The sequence below is a fragment of the Notamacropus eugenii genome, chromosome 1 (genome assembly GCF_028372415.1).
Source record: "Notamacropus eugenii isolate mMacEug1 chromosome 1, mMacEug1.pri_v2, whole genome shotgun sequence".
Classification (NCBI taxonomy): domain Eukaryota; kingdom Metazoa; phylum Chordata; class Mammalia; order Diprotodontia; family Macropodidae; genus Notamacropus; species Notamacropus eugenii.
The window spans coordinates 267,894,498-267,914,877 of NC_092872.1; the positions used below are offsets into that span (position 1 = coordinate 267,894,498).

At 37.1% G+C, this 20,380-nt stretch overlaps 1 protein-coding gene across 1 annotated transcript in view; it reads right to left on the minus strand.

The window, feature by feature from the left end:
* The window catches only part of CABCOCO1 (ciliary associated calcium binding coiled-coil 1), a 173,313-nt gene that overhangs the window by 101,705 nt on the left and 51,228 nt on the right, over positions 1–20,380 (minus strand). The window lies entirely within an intron of this gene.

Consider the following 20,380-nt stretch of genomic DNA (forward strand, 5'->3'; position numbering starts at 1 on the left):
TTTACTCATCTGTAAAACAGGGATCCTTTTAGGAGGGTTGTTGTGAGAATTAAATGAGGAAGGGAAATTTCAACCAATAAAGTGATAATTTCTCACAATTTATACATTGTTCTATACCCATAGTCCCCCACCTCTTACCATTTAGAGAGAGGTATGTTCCATAAGATAATACTGTCATAGATTTAGACCAGGAGAAACCTTGAAGATCATTTAGTTCAACCTCCTCATTTTACAGATAGGAAACCCATACAAAAGATAAATTGATTTGCCCAAGGTCTTATAGCTAGTGTTAGAGGTGGGATTTTAACTCTCCTCCTAACTCCAAGTCCAGCATTCTATTCACTATCACATATTGCATCTCATTTTCCTTGGGAACAAGATTGATCATTGCAATAAACCTGAATTTGGAAGCATCTCAGTATTGTTTTTGTTGACATTATATATAGCACACACTTAAATAGTTCTTTAAAGTTTGAAGTTTAGGTGGAGCCAGAATAAGACAGGAACTCACCTGAACTCTCCAAAATTTACCTCCAAAAAACTACAAAATGTTGCCTCAAAACAGACAAAGATAGAGTGAAACAATTTTCCAGCCCAAGACAACCTAGAAGGTCAACAGTAAAGGTTTGCATCACTCAGATAAAAAGAGAGTGAAGTCCAGTGCAGGTGGCCTCCAAGAAAACCAGAAGCAGGCTGTATTCCAGCAAGTCAGTGGTACCCTGAGCCTTGGTGTAGGTCAATGATGAGAACTTGGGGTTCTGGTACCCTGGTACAACAGGTCAGGGGCATGGCAGGCCAGCGGCGCAGTAGGCTACCAACACAGTAGGTTACCTGCAAGACCTTGAACACCCAGAGTAGCAGATCAGAGGCTAATCTCTGAGCCTCTGACATAAGAAACTTGGTGCACCCCAGGAGCAAAGCCCAACTTTAAAAGTCATGAAATAGGCTTGAGAATGAGAAAAAAGCAATAAAAAAAGAATCCAAGCAAAGAAAGTTACTATGGTGACCAGAAAGATCAAAACAAATTCAGAAGAGGACAATAATGCCAAAGCACCTAAATACACAGCCTCAAAGAAAAATGTGACTTGTTCTCAGGATGAAAAAGAACTTGTGGAGGACCTTAAAAAGGATTTTAAAAACAAATAAGAGAGGTAGAAGAATAAATTGGGAAAAAAAATGAGAGTGATTCAAGAGAATCACAAAAAAAGAGTCAACAGCTCGGTAAAGGAAGCATAAAAAATGGAAAAACATGTACAAAAACTCACTGAAGAAAGTAACTCCTTGAAAAGTAAAATTGGCCAAATGAAAAAGAAGGCAGAAAAGCTCACTGAAGAAACTAATTCATTAAGAATTAGAATTGGGCAAGTGGAAGCTAATGTGTCCATTAGACATCAAGAAACAATAAAAACAAAAAACAAAATGATGAAAAAATTGAATAGAATGTGAAATATCTCATTGGAAAAACAACTGACTTAGAAAATAAATCCAGGAGAAATAATTTAAGAATTATTGGGCTATGTGAAAGTCATGACAAAAAATAGAGTCTGGACAACATATTTCAAGAAATTGTGAAGGAAAATTATCTTGATATCATAGAACCAGAGAGTAAAATAGAAATTGAAGGAACCCACTGATTACTTACTGAAAAAGACCCCAAAATGAAAACTCCCAGAAGCATTATAGCCAAATTCCAGAACTCTTGGTCAAGGAGAAAATACTGTAAACAGTCCAAAAAAATCATTCAATTATGGAGCCACAGTGAGGACTACATGAGATTTAGCAGCTCCTACATTAAAGGACCAGAGGGCTTGGGATATGATATTCCAGAAGAACAAGAGCTAGGATTACAAATAAGAATCAATTATCCAGTAAAACTGAGCATAATCCTTCAGGGGGAAAATTGACATTCAACGAAATAAAGGACTTTCAAGAATTTCTGATGAAAAAATCAAAGTTGGACAGAAGAGTTGATATTCAAATATAAGAATCAAGAGGTAAATAGGAAAGAGAAAATATAAGGGATTTAACAAGGTTAAACTGTTTACATCCCTCCACAGGAAGATGATCCTTGTAACTCTTAAGAATTTTATCACTATTAGGTCAGTTAGAAGGAGTATACATAGACACAGGGTGCAAGTATGAGTTGGCTTTTATGGGATAATAGACAAAAACACTCAAAAACAAAATTAAAGGGTGAGAAAGATGATAGTACTGGGAGAAAAGAGAAAGGAGAGATAAAATGGAGTAAGTTATCTCATATGAAGAAGCACAGAAGACCTTTACAGTGGAGGGAAAGATGGGGTTAGGTGGGCATAGCTTGAAACTTACTCTCATCATAATTGGCTCAAAGAGGAAATAACACACACACTCTGTTGGGTACAGAAATCTATCTTGCCTTGAAGTAGGAGAGGAAAGGAATAAGAAAAGTGAGTGGGAGAATGATAAAAGGAAGGGTGGATTGGGGAAGACTATAGTCAGAAACAAAACACTGATGAGGAGGGACAGGGTAAAAGAAAAGAGAGAGAAAGATAAATAGGGGAAAATAGGATGGAGGGAAATACACAGTAATCATAACTGTGAAGGTGAATGGGATCAACTCACCCATGAAAGAGAAGCAGATAGCAGGGTGGATTGAAAACCAGAATCCTAGAATATTATTGTTTACAAAATACATATTTGAAGCAGAAAAATACACATAGAGCAAAGATAAGGGGCTGGAGCAGAAACTATTTTGCTTCTGTTGAAGTGAAAAAGCAGGGGTAACAATCAAGATCTCAGACAAAGCAAAAACAGAAATAGATCTAATGTAAAAGAGACAAAGAAGGAAACTACATTTTGCTTAAAGATACTATAGACAATGAAGTAATAACAACACGAAACATATATGCATCAAATGGTATAATATTCACATTTTTAAAGGAGAAGTTAAATTAGTTATAGGAGAAAGTGACAGTAAAACTATACTCGTGAAACTTTCCCCTCTCAGAACTAGATAGATCTAATCAAAAACAAAAAAGAAAGATGTTAAGAAGGTGAACAGAACTTTAGAAAAATTAGATAAGATAAACTTCTGGAGAAAATTGAATGGGGATAGAAAAGAATGTACCTTTTCCTCAGTGGTACACAGTACCTACACAAAAATTGACCAAGTGTTAGGGCACAAAAACCTCACAATCAAAAGTAGAAAGGAATAACTAATGCATCCTTTACAGATCATAATGCAATAAAAATTTCATTCAATAAAGGGCAGTGCAAAGACAGATTAAAAATTAATTGGAAATTAAATAAGCTAATGCTAAAAATGTGTGGATCAAAGAACAAATCATTAAAGAGAATGAGAACAGTCAGACAACACACCAAAATTTATGGGACAGAGCCAAAGCTATACTTAGGGGAAAATTTATATTCCTAAATGTTTAACTCAATAAAATAGAGAAAGAGCAGATAAATGAATTGGACATGCAACAGAAAAAAGCTAGAACAAGAACCAATTAAAAATTTTCAATTAAACACTGGAAATTTTGAATATTAAAGGAGAGATTTATACAATTGAAAGTAAGAAAACACTTGAACCAAAAAATAAAACTGATAACTGGTTAATTTGATTTAAAACAGAAGGAAATCAAATTATCAATATCAAAAATGAATAGAATGAATTCACCACCAAATGAAAAGGAAACCAAAGCAATTATTAGGAGTTATTTTGCCCAATTACATGCCAAGAAATCTGATGATCTTAGTAAAATGGATGAATATTTACAAAAATATAAGTTGCCCAGATTAAGAGAAGGGGAAATAGAATACTTTAATAAAACCATTTTTTGAAAAAAAATTGAACAATCCATCAATGACCACCCTAAGAAAAATCCCTAGAGCCAGATGGATTCACAAGTGAATTCAAATTTAGAAGGACGTAAGTCATTCCTCAATTGATAAATGGTCCAAGGATGTGAACAAACATTTAAAGAACAGTTAATTCCAATACTCCATAAACTATATGGAAAAATAGGTGAAGGAATCCTATCGAATTTCTTTTTATGATACAAATATGGCGCTGATACCTAAGCCAGGAAGAGTCAAAACAGGGAAAGAAGATTATAGATAAATTTCCCTAATGAATTTTTATGCAAAATTTTAAATAAAATGTTAGCAAGGAGATCACAGCAATGTATTATGAGGATCACACACTAAGATCAAGTGTGATTTATATAGGGAATGCAGGGCTCATTCAATATTAGGAAAGCTATCATTATAATTTGCCATATCAATAACAAAACCAACAGAAATCAGATGATTATAAAGCTTTTGACAAAATACAGTACTCATTCCAATTAAAAAACACTAGAGAGCATATGAATAAATGGAGCTTTCCTTAAAATGATAACTAATATCTTTCTAAAATCATCACCAAGTATTATCTATAATGGGGATAAGTTAGCTGCCTTCCCAAGAAGATCAGGGGTGAAACAAGAATGTCCATCAGCACCACAATTATTCAATAATGAATTAGAGAAGAAAAAGAAATGGAAGGAATTTGAATAGGCAATGAGAATCTTAGAGAATCAAGTAAAAAACTAATTTAAATAGTTAACAACTTTAACAAAGGTGCAGGATATAAAACAAATCCATATAAATCATCAGCACTTTTATATATCACCAACAAAGTCCAGCATCAAGAGATAGAAAAAGAAATTTCATCTAAAATAACTATAGACAATATAAAATACTTGGGAACATATCCACTAAGACAAGCCAGGAACTACATGAACACAATTACAAAACACTTTTCACAGAAATAAAGTCAGAAATAAACAACTGGAAAAATAACAATTACTCAAAGTTAGATCAAGTCAACATAATAAAAATGACAATTCTATTTAAATTAATTTACTTATTTAGTTACGAAACAATCAAACTACCACAATTTTTTTTATAGAGCTACAAAAAATCATGACAAAATTCATCTGGAAGAACAAAAGGTCAAGAATATCAAGGAATCAATTTTAAAAATGCAAAGGAAGATGGCCTAGTCATATTAGATCTCCAATTATATTATACTCAAATTATAAAGTAGTAATCATGAAAATTACCTGGTACTGGTGAAGAAATAGGATGATGAATCAGTTGAACAGATTAGATACACAAGACGCAGCAGTAAATGTCATAGTAATCTACTTTTTGAAAAACCCAAAGACCTTTAGGACAAGAACTCAATATTTGACAAAAACTGCTAGGAAAACTGAAAAGCAGTATACACTAGCATCTCACACTGCATGCCAAGATAAGGTCAAAAAGCAAATTAGGAGAGCAAGGAATAGTTTATTTATCAGATATATGAAGAAGGGAGAGAATTTAATGCCCAAATAAGAGATAGAGAGGATTATGAGATGTAAAATGGATAATTTTGATTATATTAAATTAAAAAGGTTTTGCACAAATTAAAACCAGTGCAAGCACAATTAGAAGAAAAAAAGAAAGCTGGGTAACAATTTTTATGGTGTCTCTGATAAAGGCCTCATTTCTCAAATATATAGAAAACTGAGTCAAATTTAGAAGAATACAAGTCATTCCTCAATTGATAAATGGTCAAAGGATATGAATAGGTAGTTTTCAGAGAAAAAAACCAAAGCTGTAATCATATGAAAATAATTCTAAATCATTATTAATTAGAGAAACACAAAGTAAAACAACTCTCAGGTACCACTTCATACCTATTAGGCTATCTAATATGATAGAAAAGGAAACATGTTCGAGGGTATGTGGGACATTTATTTGTTGCTGGAGTTGTGAACTGATTCAACCATTCTGGGGGCAATTTGGAACTATGCCTAAAAAGCTATAAATCTGTGCATACCCTTTGATCCAGCAATATCACTACTAGGTCTACATTCCAAAGAGATTTTTTGTAAAAGGGAAAAGGACCTATTTGTACAATATTATTTATAGTACCTCTTTTTGTGGTGGCTAAGAAGTGGAAATTGAAGGGATGCCAATCAATTAGGGAATGGTTAAACATGTGGCATAATGCTAATGGAATACTATTGTGCTATAAGAAATGATGAGCAGGTGGACTTCAGAAAAACATGGAAAGACTTATATGAACTGATTCTGAGTGAAGTGAGCAGAACCAGGAGAACATTGTACACAGTAACAGCAACACTGGATGATGACTCACTTTGACAGACTTAGCTGTTCTCAGTAATGCAAGGATCTGAGACAACTCCAAAAGACTCATGATGGAAAATGCCATCCATATCCCAAGAAAGACCTGAGGGAGTCTGAAGGAAAATCAAAGCATACCATTTCCCACTTTATTTATTTATTTTTTGGTCTGTTTCTTCTTTCACTAGTGACTAATATGAAATATGTTTTGTATGATTGCACATGTATAACCTATGTCAAACTCCTCCCTGTCTCAGGGAAAGGGACAGGGCTGGAGAGGGAGGGAAAGGATTTAGAACTTAATTTTTTTTTTTTTACAAAATGAATGTTCAAGTTGTCTTTACATATAATTGGGCATAAAATAAAATATCATTAAAAATGAAGCTTGCAAAGCACTTTATAAATATTACATTATTTAATCATCTCAAGTACTCTTATAGGTTAGGTGTTGTTACTATCCCAATTTTATAGATGCAGAAACTGAGGCATACAGGAATTAAAAGACTTGCCCAAGAAACACAACTAAAAAGTGTATAAGGTAGGATTTGAACTCTGGTCTTCCTGACTCTAGTACTCTTTCCAATGTGGTGCCACCATGAGTTCCACTCTTTTTGTGCTGCATTGGTTTGCATGTCTTGCTGTGTTCTTCATTCTTTGCGTGAAGTCTTTTTTATGGTACAATAATATTACCTTATATTCATATACTATATTTTTTTGGCCATTCCCCAGTCAATGGGCACTCACCCTCTTTGTTTCTGGCTTAAAAAAAAAAAAAAAAAAACAACTACTCCAAGGAATGTTGCTATGTTTATGTTGCCATATACAAACTCTTTCTCTTTGTCACTGACCTATTTTGGGGTATACATACAATAGTTGGATCAGTGAATTTGAACATTTTGGTGACTTTTCTTGTTAAATTACTAATTTTTTGCCAAAATGACTGGACCAATTAATAGCTCAAACAACAGTTTTAGCATACCTATCTTTTGATAGTCCCTCCAACGCTGGAGTTTTTTAAAATAATATTTAATTTTTTCTAATTACATTCAAAGACAATTTTAAACATACATTTTTGAAAGATTTTGAGTTCCAGATTTTTTTCCCTCCCTTCCTTCCCTTCTCCTTCCTCAAGATGCCAAGCAATCTGACATAGGTTATACATGTTCAGTACTGTAAAACATATTTCCACATTAGTCGTGTTGTGAAAGAAAAAGACAGAACAAAAGGGACAAAAAAACTAAAAAAAAGGGGAAGTAGTATGCTTCAATCTGCATTCAGATTCCATCAATTTTTTCTCTGGATGTACATAATATTTTCCATATTGAGTCTTTTGGAATAGTCCTGGACCATTTTATTTATTTTTCCCAGTAGTTTTTCTTTTCTTCTTTTTAAAAAAAATAATTAATTTGTTTGTTTTCAGTTTTCAACAATCACTTCCATAAGTTTTAAATTTTCTCCCCCTCCCTCTCTCCTCTCTCCCCAAGATGGCATACAGTCTTACATGGGTTCTACACATACATTCTTATTAAACACATTTTCACATTACTCATGTTGCACTGAAGAATTAAAACAAATTGAAGAAACCATGAAAAAACTAAACTTAACCAAAACATAACACAAGAGAAAATAGTATGCTTCATTATGCATTCCAATTCCATAATTCTTTCTCTAGATGTGGACGGTATTTTGCTTGAAGAGTCTTTTGGGAATGTTTTAGGTCCTTGCATTGCCGTGAAGGGCTAAATCTGTTATAAATAGTCCTTGCACAACGTGGCTGTTACTGTGTATAATGTTCTCCTGGTTCTGCTCATTTCACTCAGCATCAATTCATATAAGTCTTTCCAGGTTTTTCTGAAGTCCAACAGTTTGTCATTTCTTATAGCACAATAGTATTCCATTACACTCATATACCATAATTGGTGGGCATCCCCTCGATTTCCAACTCTTTGTTTACACAAAAATTGCTATAAATATAACTGTACGGTGATTTTAAAAAATCATCTTTTCCAATTTATTAGATGTGTGATGAAAGCACATAGTTACTTAATTTACATTTCTCTTATGAACAATTTCTGCTTTTAAAAGAAAAACAATAAAAAGCACATCTTTAAAATTCTCCAGAAACTGGGAATTTTCTTAAATTTGGATTGTTGAAAAATAGACAATTTAATGAATTCCTAATGGGTTGAACTGAAGATTACATAGTTAGGATGGTGGTAGCTGCATTGGTGAAGTTGGTTAGAGAAATCTCTAGGTAGTATATACAAGCTCTGAAATGGTTTACAGGACTATATTTGTCAAGAGCAGGAATGGTTTCATATTGGGGCTGTATATCCTGAGCCTAGCACATATTAGAAACTTAATGTTTATTGATAGATTGAGAAAGCATCCCCTCCCTCCATAACTGCATCCACCACAGGAGTATTCCTTGTAATGTCTTCTACTCCTCTCTTCCTCCCAATCTCAGTCCCACTACTAGCCCTGGGGTTCATTTTTGGCTCCTTAGAGCTCTGGGTTTTGAGCCTGGATATTTGATAAGATGGTGGTGTTCATTAAATGGTACTCATGATACTTCATGCTCAGGAGAAGAAGCCAGTTTGGATACACAGATGATGAATCCGGTGTAGGACATGTTCAGTTTTTTAAGGCTGCCAGACCATCTAGTCTAACTCCATGGCCATCATTACAAAAACAAACCAAAGGCCATTCAATGCACAAAGGAGAGTCTATTAAATTATAGCTAAACTAAAACATTATGTTCTTTGGCATTTAAAAGAAAATCTGACTGAAAAGGTGTTATGTCAAAAACTTTCAATTCAACTTTTTACAAAGAAGGCATTGTTACAACTCCCTCCATCACCATATTGGTTTAGAAAATGGACAACTGGGCAGATATATTGAAAGTTACTTATCCTGGTGTGTAGGAGATATACTAGATATGGCAGTTATAGAAATAAAAACTCAGGGAAAGAAAAAATAGGAAATTGAAAGGCAGAAAAATAGGATCAATTCTGTACTTGTTAATTTGGGTTACTTTCTAACTTGTAGGATTTAGAAAGAAGATAGATATGGGACAAAAACATGGGAGCCTTAATTATGATTTTGGATCCATTTCTTATCACCTTAAATCAAATAGATCTAAGTTTCTCTTCTGCATGTGGTGTACCCACTGAATTCTCTCTGGATGTATCCAGCCTCCTCTATTTTATTAAAAATAACTGGGGTCTGATTCTTTGCACATTTTCATCTCCACATTTAACTCCATTTGACGTCAGTGGGAGTTCTTGGTGAAATGAAAATCCCTGTTGGACAGGAGCAGTTCATAAAACTGTTGATTGAGAAGTTGGAAAAGAGTTACTTTGTGATTGAAATTAGGGATACTGGAGGCCCAATGGAAATAGCAAAATATTCATTGATGTTTGAGAAGAAGAGAAAATGGATGCCCAAAAGACTGAGCAATTCTGAGCTATTAGATGAGGATGGGGAAAGCCCCTCAATACCCCTACCCTCATCCTCATTGCAGTGGCTTAGTTCTCGAGGGAGGAGTTATTGGGGAAAAATGATAAGAATTCTATAAGGTGATAAGATGGGGAACTCTACAGGATGACTAGTGGAGGGAATGCTCACATTGGCAAAGCCATGGATCCATCAGAATGAGCAGAAACAGGTAAGACATCCCACTTAGAATGGCAATTTGAGGTCCATTTAGCTAAAGGCAAATGCAGTGTTGTAGGGCCTTATTATATCATGTTGAGAAAATAACCTACATGTTAGAAAGACCTAGGTTCTAGGCCTGCCTCTGACTATAGGTGAGTCACATAACATCTCAATTGTCCTAGGGGTGCTCGAAGATTCTAAATTACTGAGAATCTATGACTTCTAACAGTGAAGGGAGTTTCTATATGAAGAGTTCCTGAAGAAATCTAAGGTCTTAAGCAATGTTCGTGTATGTATGTATAGACATATACACAAGATATATTTATATGTTCATATATGTTGATATATATATACAAATATCTAGAAGATCTATGATACGTGTAGATCATCTTCTAAGAACATGGCTGGATCTTTCAAAGTACATTGTCAGTACTTCAAAGCTCTGTGATTTTGCTTTTGCGGGACATCCTTTCACTGCTATAGGATGCATCTCTTCTGTGATATAAACACTGAAAGTTGCTTAAACTGAAAAATTCATCATTCTACCATTTTCTGCCATCGATCTGGTCTGGGGATGGGCATCTCCACACTGAAAGGGACTAAACCTCTCACTGAGCATGTGACCCATCACTTGACCCATCCACAAAGTGTTCCTAGCTTGGAAGAACATTCCCCTCCACCCCCCCCCCCCCCCACCAAGTTTGCTCTCTGTTGGTATAACTTTCAAGAACTCAAGGTCACCTCCATATCAAAAAGAAGCCTTGGAACAGGACTTTTGTGGAGGCTAAGTGTCTTTATTTCTTCTGAGGGGAAAATATGGATTCCTAAAAGGGGAATCTGATTTCCCTTCCCTTCCATGCTGTGAGATGTGAATGAGATATTTGTGTGATAATAATAACAATGACAGTTGATGGTTTGCAAGTGATTTTTATTTGATCCTCACAAATACTCTGTGGATGTTATCATTAGGGCATTATCATTCTTATTTTTACAGGTGAGAAAATTGAGGCTGAGAGACTTGCCAATGGTCACACTGGATGATGGAGGTGGGATTCAAATCTAAGTGCCTCATGAGTTTAAGGTTATCAGATGTTTTATATGAGTTTTTAGTAATGTCCACATTAAAAACCTGTGAGTAAGACCACAGATCCTGGGGCTAGAAGACTAGTTCAGATTCTGTCTCTGATGCCTGCTAGCTGTATGTGTGACCTTGGCTAAGTCACATACATTGGACCTTAGTTTTTCTACCTATAAAATGAGGGGTTCTGGACTAGCTGGCCTCTGAGGCTCCTTTCAATGTCAACTTTACGATCCTACCCACTAGAAAAGATTCAATTTTTTATGTAGCAAAAGCTGTTTTGGGTACAAGATTTATCCTAGGAATTTAGGGTAATTTAACATATAAAATCCCCATTCTGGCATTCAGACCTCCCACAATCTGGCCTCCATCTACTTTTTCATACTTAGTTCATATTAGTTACCTTCATTCCAATTTTTTAGTCCAGTTCTACTTGTTAGCGCTTCCCCGAATACAGAATTCCAGCCTCCACACCTTTGTACAGTCATTCCATCACTAGAATGCTTTCACTCCTCACGTCTACCCCAGAGAATCCCATAGTTTCCTTCGAGCACAGCTCCATGAGACCTCTCCTGTTCCCTCCAATTATTAGGATTCTCTCTGCTTTGAATTTATTGTGTATTGTTCTATGTATATGTTGTATTTACTCATTTGCACACACATTGCACCTCCTCCCTCACCCTAGTGGGATCCAAGCCCCGTAGGGAAAGGCATTGTTTTATAGGGCTTGACGTATAGCAGACATTTAATGAACATTTATTCAATTGGCTTGAAAGCAGTCATATCATGCCTTTTAAATCCGGACCATAGAGTCATTGATTCAGAGCTGGAAGGGACCTCAGAGGGTGTCTAGCCCAATCTTTCATTTCACAGACAAGGAAACTGAGCCTCCAAAGGTTCTGTGACTTGCCCCAGGCTACATGGTAAGATTGGCCTTCCTGAGGCACTGTCAATAGATACTACTTGCCTTGTAACTCTTCCATCAACACTCCATGAGCAGTTGATATGAGTCAGTGGAGTTGGGTAGGGACAAAATAGTTTGCCTTTCTAATCCCAGAAAACTGGACTTTCTGTGGCCAAGATCTAGATATATCAGCTCTGACACGTTCATGGGGCTCCAATATCACCTCTTCCCTGACTCCTCCACAGTGTCTTAGATCAGGTCAAGTTTGGATGTGGCTGGGCTTCAGTGCAGGAAGGACCTGGAGGACATTGGCAGTAAAAGATTCCTGGGCATTCTCTTTGTTCCTCTGGGATTGATTGTTCACATTGATGGTTCAGTGCTTTGGTACTTGCTTGGATGGATCTGGGACTTCATCAGTGGATCCACTTCCCCAGACAAGACAAGCAGTCATGAATGGGTTGTGAAATCATAGGTATAGTCCACAGTACTGTGGTCGGGAGAACCTGGGTTCAAATGTTTTTAATACTGTGTGATAATGAGTGAGTCATTTTCTTTCCTGAACTGTAGGCAATTCTCAAAGACTACATATACACAAGTTGAAATGCTCATTTTGGATGGTTTTTTTTTTACTATTAATTTTTGAATGTATGATTTTTCCCTCCAGGAGAATATAAGATTTTTGAGGTGCATTTTTGTTTTTGTATCCCCAGGATCAAGTATGTTTGTCTATTTGTTTTTCATTTATCTACTCACTCATGCAATTTATTTATTTTTCAAATTTGGTCTGTACCTGTGATTTCATTGGAGTAGGAGTTCCCTGAAGAGGAAATTCTCTCTAGCAAAGCAGACCACCAGTAACTGTTTTGAAATTTATAGTCTTGGTTGTGGGGCTACTGAAAAGTTAATCAGCTTGCCCATGATTAACTAGAGAGCATGTGACAGAGGCAAGACTTTACCAAGGTCATCCTGACTCCAAGGCTGATTCCAATCTCTAAATCATGCTAGTTGGTATACAGTAAGTACTTAATCAATGCTTGTTGAATTGACTTGAAGGTCATTGACTTGGCATTCCCAAACTGACCAAAGTCCTGGGTTCCTGGCACAGTGATGTGTAGTAATGACTGTGTCGCATCTCTTCATTCAGAGCCCACTTCTCCATCAATGGTACTCTAGTCTGCTGCTGTGGGTCTGTACCCCGCATACATATGATTTCAATAGCCTGTGCTTTCCCCTACGCCTACATCACCTTCCCTCTTGGAGTAGCTGGCTGAGATTGCATTCTTTCCTGGTGACTCTGGCCATGTTAAGATTGAGGGGTTTGAGTATTTTTTGCCAGAAAGGGAAAAAAATTAGATACTCTCCACCCCTCCTCTCTTTGGATTGGCTATGCATTTGTACTTTTTACTCTCCTGTGGTTTTATGAGCAGCTAAATGGATTTTGCTCAAGTCTTCAAAATCAACTTTGAACTGAGGCCAGTGATATAAAGTTTCAGCCTAGAAGAATAATTCTGAGTCAGTTCTAAGCAAAGCAAAGAGAGTTAAAAATGGAAATGCCTTATCCACTTTAGCTCAAATGTTTGTGCAGAAGAAAGAAAGGGTGAAAGGCAGAGGGGCCACATACACATGCTGAGCTTTTGATGTGAGTTTTAGAGGTTAGACAGTCCTTCCTAAGCTGTCTAATGACTCACCCATCTGCATCCTAATGATTTTCATCAAAATTTCTCTTATTCCCTCCTAAAGTCCAGAGAACGTAAGCTCTTTGAGAGTAGGGACTCCTACTCCCCCATTTCTGTTTTCCCTGAGTAACATGTGACACCTTGCACACAGTAGGTGCCTAAAGTTTGTTGACTCTGTTGGATCGAACTATTTCTCTCAGCAAGTTACACCTCTCCCCTCCCCAGCGGAGAAATATAGAGCACACTATTTTTCTCAATCCCTTGAATCAGCTCCAGAAACTTCAACTAGAGCCTCCCCCAAAACAACATGGCCTAAGATGGGGAGTAGGGCGGGAGGAGAAGAAGGTGAGGTGAATCTCCTCTGAGAGGTAGCATGGGGTAGTGCATTCAGATCCTTCCTCTAAGACTAACTAGCTGTGTGACCATGCCTATCTGAGCCTCAGTTTTCTCACGTATAAAATTGGGATAATTATGCCTATAAAATCTACCTCCCAAGGTTATCTTGATGTTCAAAAGAAATAATACATGTCAAGCACTTGGAGGATATTACAATGATATGTGTTAGGTCCATCTACTACTTGTGTGGCTTTGGAGAAGTGAGTTTACCTCTCTGGTCCTCAATTTTATGATCTTATAAATGGGTGTTAGGCTAGTTGATCTATAAAATCCCTTCTAGTTAATAATAATGATATTATTATTAATAATAATAGCTGGCATTTATATAGCACTGTATTAGGCACTGTCCTAAGTACTTTAAAATATTATCTCATTTGATCCTCACAATAACTGTGGGAGATAGGTGCTTTTATTATGCCCATTTTATACCTGAGGAAACTGAGGTTAATAATAAGAACTAATATTTATATGGTGCTTATTATATGTCAGGCACTATGCTAAGTGCTTTACAATTATAATCATATTTGATCCTCGCAACAACTCTGCCAACATAGGTGCTATTATTACTTTCATTTTAGAAATGAAGAAACAAATACAGAGTTAAGTGACTCACTCAAGGTCATGCACTTTTGAAATCGGACCTTCCTGATTCCAGGCTGAGCACTCTATCTATGGTGTCACCTAGTATCCTAGGATATATCCTATAGGACTATTTTGCAAACCTTAAGGTGTTACATAAATATGAGCTGTTTTTGAGGTTGTTTTAATGATTACGGAGGGCCTATCGGTATCTAGGTCCAGAGTGGATGACAGAAGGTGATTCAACAAGGCTGATGTGTTATAATCAGTTTAAAGGAGCAAAATCAATTAATCAATCAATAATTCTTTATTGAGCGCCTACTATGTGTTTGACATGCTTCTAGGTGCTGGAGAAAGAAATTGTCATGGTTGCCATGGTGACATGAAACAGTCCAGAGGGACAATATCATTTGATTGAAAGCCACAGGAATGTGAGCAAAGACACAAGAGAGAGTTAGTGGGAGTGTAGGCTATAAACACAGATCTGATGCCCAGAAATTAGAGGTGGAGCCAGCCTGGATCCTAAAGCCCCAGTCAATGTGAACTGAGAGCAGAGGATGGACAGAGCACTTAGAATCTAAATGAAAAGAGTCATATTTGCCCAATTTGGAATGGCAGATTCTGTCATTTTGTCTAATGTTCCAGAATTTCCAGCCACTTGAATTATGTTGTTCATTTAACCACAATCATTTCTAGCTAGATTTCAATGGAAAATCATTCCATTTGTTAAATTCGCACCCCCTTTCTCCCCCCTTCCCTCTCTCTCTCTCCCTTAAACTCTCTTTCTCTCGCCTACTCTCTCTTCTGTCTCTCTTTGTCTCTCCCTCCCTCCCTTCTCCTCCTCTCCCTCCTTCGCTCCCTCCCTTACCTTTCTTGTATATCTCTCCCCCTCCCCCCTGTCTCTGAAACTCTTTCCAATTTGCTTATATTACTCTGTTCCAAAATTGGTCCAAACCAAGAGAGGTGTTGCTCAATGTGTGGAGAGAGAAAAAGCTGCTTGCTCTCAGGGAGATAAGACAAGTGGTGCATTGATAATAACGTTCAACCCTGAACAGCCTCTTTGTTGTCACATCACATTATACGTCTCTAACTCAAAAGCAAGACTCATGATGCCTCAGGAAGGATTTCTGGTGTTGCTAATTTTATATATGTTTAATTTTTCTCAGCATTCCATGACCTGTTTCTTGATAGCCATTTTTTTTAAAGCAAGGCTTCATTACTTCCTAATTTGTTCTTATTACATAAATGAATTCAATATTGTAATCTCATGAACTATTGTTAATTTCATGGTTTCTATTCTCCTCCCTATTGGCTGGTCAGTTTCCTTCTGAGGATCCTCTTTACCCCCAAAATATCCTTAGGAAAGTAATTTCCATTCTATTTAACCCATTTTGCTAGTGCTCCTTTTCATTCTTTGCCTTCTCTTTTCAGTGATGTTGTCAAGGAAGAGATTTCAGATGCACAGAATCTCAGAGTTGGACGGAACCACATTCCAATCAGTACTTGACTCAGAATTCTTTTTACACCATTGCTGTTGAGGGGTCATTCAGACTCTATTTGAAGATCTCCAGGTACAGGGAACTCATTACCTCACCAGGTAGCACTTTCCACTCTTGGACAACTCTATTTTTCTTTCCATCAAGACAAAGTCTGCCTCTCTGCGTCTTTCACTCTCTTGGTCCTTCTCCTCTCTAGGGCCAGGCTAGCTGCCCATCACCTCATCAGGGAAATCCTGCATTCTTGCCTTAGTTGGAGGATGGGGTTAGAAGAAGAATCCTTCTCCCAGCTAGTCCAATTACCCTTCCACATCTGTCTCCTCTATCAAACTGTGAAGTCCTTGTAAGCAGGGACTATCTTTTGCCTTCCTCTGTGTCCTTAGTGCTTTGCTCAGAGACTGGCACATAAAAGACACTTAATAATTGATTGACTAAATGACTGACCACATATCAGATCTTTAAATACTGTTTGATGATCTAATAATCATGAGGGACAACTAGGTGGTATAGTAGACAAAATACCACGTCTGCAGTCAGGAGGATCTGAGTTCAAATCTGGCCTCAGACATTGACTAGCTGTGGTACACTGGACAAGTCATTTAACCCAGTTTGCCTCAGTTTCCTCATCTGCAAAATGACTGGGAGAAGGACATGGCAAACCATTTTAGTTTGCCATTTTGCCAAGAAAACCTCAAATGGGGTTATAAAGAGTTGGACATGACTGAACGACAAAAAGATTATCACGATCCTCTCTAAGTTTTCTCTTTTTCCCATTGAATATCTCTGGTTTATTCAACTGAGCCTGATGTAGCACACTCTTCAGCCTCCTCACCATCCTGTAACTATCCTTGTTGTGTAGCATGTATGGAGACTACTTGTTTACAAACTCTGGTAATATAATTGACAGTTGACGCTCTCTAGTTGTTAAGAATGAAAGGGAGTGATTATATCTTCCTTCTCCCTCATTTATTTTCAGAATAAATAAAGTACTCATGAAAGATTGGCACCCTCCTCCCCAATTAATCAGATTGACTAGGTTGAGGGGGAGCCTTTCTATTATGAGCAGAGCAGGACCCACTGGATTTGAAATGGACTCTTTCTTTGGAAAAGGAATAGTGCCTTCAGTGACTGATTGCTCCAGTAGAGTTTAGACAAAAAGAAAAGATATTACCTCTAATTTTGAGTTGGGAAATAAGTTAAGGACAAGGTTTGGTTACTGATATGGGACCTTATTGACATACTGGAATAGAAGTATTTCATAAGGCTTCAAGAGTTCCAGAAGATTGTTCTCCTTTAGGCTGGAGGAAGGATTATTATTATCATTTCTTCTTCTTCTTCTCCTTCTTCTTCCTCCTGCTTCTCCTCCTCTTCCCTATCCACCTCTTCTTCCTCCTCCTCTTCTACTTTCCCCCTTCTCTGTCTCCATCTCTTGGGTTTTCTGCTGAGAGTTGGAAAGTTCACAAGGCCTTGTAGCAAGGTAGGAATGGTTAACCCTAAGAATGGATAAACTCAGGAAGGGTAATCCATTGCCATCCTTTCTGAAAAAAACTTCTGTCTCACATTTACAGGGTTATTATTGAATATTCTAATTTCACCATTTAGAAGTCATTTTGTATGCATAATATACATCTATGTGTATCTATATGCACATATGTAAGCTTATGTATATACACACACATGTCTATGTTGAACTAAGGATTTTGTTTTCATAAGTCCATGTGCTTGACAATTGTCATTTAAGAAGTCTCTTTCTGTCTCTACCTTTCTGTCTCTAACATTGTTTCTGTTTCTCTGTACCCCTGAGGCAGCTAGGTGGTAGAGTAGATAGAGTTCTGAAATGTGCACTTAGGAAAAACTGAGTTAAAATATAGCTTCAGACACTTCATTAGTTATGTGACCCTGGGCAAGTCATGTAGACTTTATCTCAATTTTCTCAGCTCTAAAATAGAAATCATAATAGCACCTACCTCCCATGGTGGGTGTGAGGGTCAAATGATGTAATATTTGTAAAGTGCTTTTCTTAGTGCCTAGCACATAGTAGGCGCTTAATAAAAGCTTATTTCCTTCTGTCTCATTATGTCTCTCTATTTATCTTTCCCATATATTTATTTAATGGACCAAAATCACTAGGATTTCTATTGATCACTGACATAAAAAGAACTCTAGGAAGAAATGTTATTACCTTAGTAACTGTAGGTACTCCAGTCATATAAAGAGATAGTTGTTTGAAGAATGTGAAGACACTCTCTATTGAAGTATTTTAGATTGGAAAATAATAGGGAAAGGCAGAGACTTGTTATAGCTCTAACTTATTAATATATTTTTTTTAAAATTTTGCCATCTAGAGCCAAACATAATATTCCAGATGTGGTCTTACCAGGGAAAGTGCAATGAGGGGGGTGGAGCCAAGATGGCGGAGTAACAGCATGGACTTTCTAAAGTGCTCCCGACAAGCCCAGTCAAATACCTGTAAAAAATGGCTCTAAACAAATTCTGGAGCTGCAGAACCCACAGAATGACAGAGTGAAGCAAATCTCCAGCCCAAGCCAGCCTGAAAGGTCACTGGGAAGTGTCTTGAGTGCACAGAGGGGACCTGAGCAGACCTTGGGGAGACTGAATCTCTTGCACCTATGGTGGTTTCCAGACATCATGACCCCAAAATGCTGAGGATAAATTGGAAGGTCAGAGGGAAAAGCCTGTGGCACCAGTGCAGAAGAGTGGAGTGGTCTGGCCCCAGCCCCAGGGTGGCTGAGGAGGCAGGGGGTAGAGGAAACTGAAGCAGCCACAGCAGCAGCAGCAGCAGCTGCAGTCACTATTTCTGGAGCTCTAGGCCCACAGATTGTGGGGGGATCAATTTGTTGACAGTACACCTCCCACTCCCATGGGAAGCAGAGAACTACCTTGACAAAGAGTTCAAAAGTCAAGTAAATGGCTGAGGAAATGAACAAAAACTGGAAAAAGAATCAGACTATAGAATCTTACTTTGGTGACAAGGAAGACCAAAGCATGCAAACAGAAGAAAACAAAGTCGAAGCTTCTCTATCCAAAGCCTCCAAGAAAGGCTGGGGAAGAGTTCAAAAAGGATTCTGAAAATCAAGTAAGAGAAGTACAGCAAAAATTGGGAAGAGAAATGAGAGTGATGCAAGAAAATCATGGAAAACTGGTCAATGGCTTGCTAAAGGAGACCCCAAAAATGCTGAGGAAAATAACATTTTACAAAACAGACTAACCCAAATGACAAAGGAGATCCAAAAAGCCAATAAAGAGAAGAATGCCTAAAAGGCAGAATTGGCCAGATGGAAAAGGAGATCCAAAAGTTCACTGAAGAAAATAATTCCTTAAAGATTAGAATGGAGCAGATGAAAGCTAATGACTTCATGAAAAATCAGAAAATTATAAAATAAAACCAAAGGAATGAAAAAATAGCAGACAACATGAAATATCTCATTGGAAAAGTGGCCTGGAAAATAGATCCAAGAGAGACAATTTAAAAATTTTGGAACTACCTGAAAGCCATGATTAAAAAAAGAAACTAGATATCATCAAGAAAATTATCAATGGAAATTATCAAGGAAAACTGTCCTGATATTCTCAAACCAGAGGGTAAAATAAATATTGAAAGAATCCATGAATCACCTCCTGAAAGAAATCCCAAAAGAAAAACTCCTAGGAATATTGTAGCCAAATTCCAGAGTTCCCAGGTCAAAGAGAAAATATTTCAAATAGGCAGAAAGAAACAACTGGAGTATTATGGAAATACAATCAGGATAACACAAGATCTAGCAGCTTGATTGAAGGGCTTGGAATATGATATTCCAGAGATCAAAGAAGCTAGGATTAAAACCAAGAATCACCTACCCAGAAAAACTGAGTATCATACTTAAGGGGAAAAAATGATCATTTAATGAAATAGGGGACTGCCAAGCATTCTTGATGAAAAGACCAGAGCTGAATAGAAAATCTAACTTTCAAACAAAGGAATCAAGAGAAGCATGAAAAGGTAAACAGGAAAAAATAAATCATAAGGGACTTACTAAAGTTGAACTGTTTATATTCCTATATGAAAAGATAATATTTGTAACTCTTGAGACTTTTCTCAGTATTTGGGTAGACAGAGGGCATAAGGTAGGTTGAACAGGAAGAGATGATGTCTAAAAAAATAAAATTAAGTGATGAGAGAGGAATATATTGGGAAGAGAAAGAGAGAAATGGAATGGGGCAAATTATCTCATAAAAGAGGCAAGAAAAAGTTTTTTCAGTGGGAAGGGGAAAGGGGGGAGGTGAGAGGGAAAAAGTGAAGCCTACTCTCATCACATTTGGCTTAAGGAGGGAATAACAGGCACACTCAATTTGGTGTGAAACTCTTATCTTACACTACAAGAAAGTAGGGGAAAAGGAGACAAGTGGGGTGTATGGGGGGGGATGATGGAGG